The sequence below is a fragment of the Mandrillus leucophaeus genome, unplaced genomic scaffold, assembly GCF_000951045.1.
Source record: "Mandrillus leucophaeus isolate KB7577 unplaced genomic scaffold, Mleu.le_1.0 Scaffold253, whole genome shotgun sequence".
In the NCBI taxonomy this organism is placed as follows: domain Eukaryota; kingdom Metazoa; phylum Chordata; class Mammalia; order Primates; family Cercopithecidae; genus Mandrillus; species Mandrillus leucophaeus.
The window spans coordinates 200,208-203,628 of record NW_012102621.1 but is presented as its reverse complement, the minus strand read 5'-3'; positions in this window follow the sequence as shown (position 1 = coordinate 203,628).

The window sequence follows — 3,421 nt, the reverse complement described above, 5'->3', positions numbered from 1 at the left end:
GGTGGCCAGGATGGTCTTGATCTCCTGACCTTGTGATCTGCCTGCCTCAGCCTCCCAAAGTGCTGGGATTACAGGCATGAGCCACCGTGCCCGGCCAGTCCCTTGATCTTAGACTTCTCAGGCTCCAGAACCGTGAGCCAATTGAACTTCTATTCTTTATAAATTACCCAGTGTGTGGTATTCTGTTATAGAAGCAGAAAACAAGAGTTTAGACATTGTAATCTTATTTAATAAAGACGACTTGAGTCCTATGTATGAGACATTCTTCCTTCTCAGGATCCTGCAACTTCCCTGTAACCAGCAGAAAAGGAGACGTGCAAGATGTTTGTTTCCATCTTTATTCGGGCTCCACTGAAGGACCTTCAGAGGTGTTGGGGTAAAACATAAACACTCTTTGGCTCCTCCTGTGCTCTGTTGGGCCTAGCAAGTGGGTTAGGAAAGACTGTTCCAAGAGTGGGTATTTCAAGCAACAGACGTATGTCCTGGCTGGGCGCGGTGGCTCAAGCCTGTAATCCCAGCATTCCGGGAGGCTGAGGTGGCTGGATCACCTGATGTCAGGAGCTCGAGACCAGCCTTGCCAACATGGTGAAACCCAGTCTTTACTAAAATACAAAAATTAGCTGGGCAGGTAGCGTGCACCTGTAATCCCAGTTACTGGGAAGCCGACACAGGAGAATCGCTTGAACCCAGGAAACGGAGGTGGCAGTGAGCCGAGATCATATCACTGTATACCACTCCAGCCTGAGCAACAGAGTGAGAGTGAGACTCTATCTCAAAAAAAAAAAAAAAAAAAAAGAGGCCGGGCATGGTGGCTTGGCCTGGCGTGGTGGCTCGGCCTGGCGTGGTGGCTCACACCTGTAATTCTAGCACTTTGGGAGGCAAATGCGGGTAGATTGCTTGAGCTCAGGCGTTCGAGACCAGCCAGGTGAAACCCTGCCTCTGCAAAAAAGACAAAAATTAGCTGAGCTTGGTGGCACGTGACTGTAGTTCCAGCTACTTGGGAAGCTGAGGTGAGACGATTGCTTGAGCCTGGGAGGCAGAGATTGCAGTGAGCTGAGATTGCCCCATGGCACTCCAGTCTGGGTGACAGAGAGCTTGTCTAAAAAAAAAAAAAAAAAATACAGAAGAGAGAGTCCAGAAACAAACCCAAGTATATAAAGGGGAATGTTTTGGGGTGTGGGATATTCTGTATCTTGACTGTTGTGGTAGTGTCACAGATACATACATTTGACAAAACTCATCGTACATTTAAAATAGGTACATACGATTCTATGAAAATTACACTGTAGTAAATTGGTTTTAACTTTTTAAAAAGACTTCTTAAGAAATCAAAATAGTAGTAAGAACTAATTTACTTTCCTAAACCCATGACATATCACATAGATAAAATTAGGTTCAGAAAGTAAAAATTACCTCAGCCTGAGAAAGTGAAAAAAATCTGCCCTGCCATTCTTCTGGGTGGAGTTTATAAGTCAATGTTATTCATGATACCATTCTGCCATGCAAAGCATTGTGAACATTTTGGTGTATTTTATCACACTGCGTTTTTTTGTTTGTTTGTTTGTTTGTTTTTTTGAGACCTGGTCTGGCTCTGTCGTCCAGGCTGGAGTGCAGTGGTGCCATCTCGGCTCACTGCAACCTCTGCCTCCTGGGTTCAAGGGAGTCTCCTGCCTCAGCCTCCCAAGTAGGTGGGACTACAGGTGCCTGCCACTATGCCCGGCTAATTTTTGTACTTTTAGTAGAAACAGGGTTTCACCATGTTGGTCAGGCTGGTCTCGAATTCCTGATTTCAAGCAATCTACCTGCCCAGCCTCCCAAAGTGCTGAGATTACAGACATGAGCCACTGCACCTGGCCCATACTGGTTTTTTAGTTTTCCTTAAAAAAAAAAAAAAAAAAAAAAAAAGAGTTTTCCTTAAAAAAAAAAAAAATCAGTCATCTTTTCCAGATTTTCTTTATGGAATTACTTATATAAAGAAAAATACAGGCCAGGCACAGTGGCTCACACCTGTAATCCTAATACTTTGGGAGGCCGAGAGGGATGGATCATTAGAGGTCAGGAGTTCAAGACTAGCCCAGCGAGTATGGTGAAACCCTGTCTCTACTAAAAATACAAAAAAATTAGCCAGGGGTGGTGGTGCATGCCTACAATCCAAGCTACTCCAGAGGCTGAAGCAGGAGAATTGCTTGAACTTAGGAGGTGGAGGTTGCAGTGACCTGAGATTGTGCCAATGCACACTCCAGCTTGGGTGACAGAGAAAGACTCCATCTCAACAAAAAAGAAGGCCAGGCGCAGTGGCTCACACCTGTAATCCCGGCACTTTGGGAGGCCGAGGTGGGTGGATCACGAGGTCTGGAGTTCAAGACTATCCTGACCAACATGATGAAACCCTGTCGCTACTAAAAATACAAAAAAAAGAGCTGGACATGGTGGCACGCACCTGTAATCCCAGCTACTCGGGAGGCTGAGGCAGGAGAATCGCTTGAACCTGGGAGGCGGAGCTTGCAGTGAGCTGAAATTGTGCCACTGCACTCCAGCTTGGCCACAGAGCAAGACTCCGTCTCAAAAAAAAAAAAAAAAAAAAAAAGCAGTTAACCTAAAAAAGGATGGATTCATCCTATGTTCTTATAAGTCTAAAATTCAAAGCTACATGAGAAAGATTTAAATAGCACCACCATATTTAGCAAATAAAAATACAGTGTGCCGACTTAAATTTAAATTTCAGATAAACACTGAATTTTTAAAGTATAAGCATATCTCAGACAGTATTTGGGTTCCAATTATACTGAAAAAACTTTCAGTGTTTTATCTGGGTAGTCTGTACTTAACCTGACATCCCTAGATTTAAAGTACTGCAATAGCTCAGTGGTTCTCAAACTCTAGCATGTATTAAAGTGCTTATTAAAACAGAGCTGGCCGGGCGCGGTGGCTCATACCTGTAATTCTAGCACTTTGGGAGGCCAAGGCGGACAGATTGTTTGAGGTTGGGAGTTCAAGACCAGCCTGACCAACATGGTGAAACCCCGTCTCCACTAAAAGTACAAAAATTAGACAGGCGTGGTGGCAGATGCCTGTAATCCCAGCTGTTGGGGTGGCTGAGGCAGAAGAATCGCTTGAACCTGAGAGGCAGAGGTTGCAGTGAGCCGAGATTGCACCACTGCACTCCAGCCTGAGTGACAGACGGAGACTCATCTCAAACAAAACCAAACCAAACAACAACAACAAAAACCCAAGGCTGACCCCTAATCTTGAGTTTGGGATTCAGGCGTTCTGGGTGGGACTTTGTAATTTACATTTCTAACATGTTCCCAGGTCGTGCTGCTGCTGCTGCTGCTGCTTTGGGACTGCACTTTGAGATCCAATGCAATAGCTAAGAAATAGCCTTCATTTATAAGTGGCTCTTGTATCAAACTAGTATCAG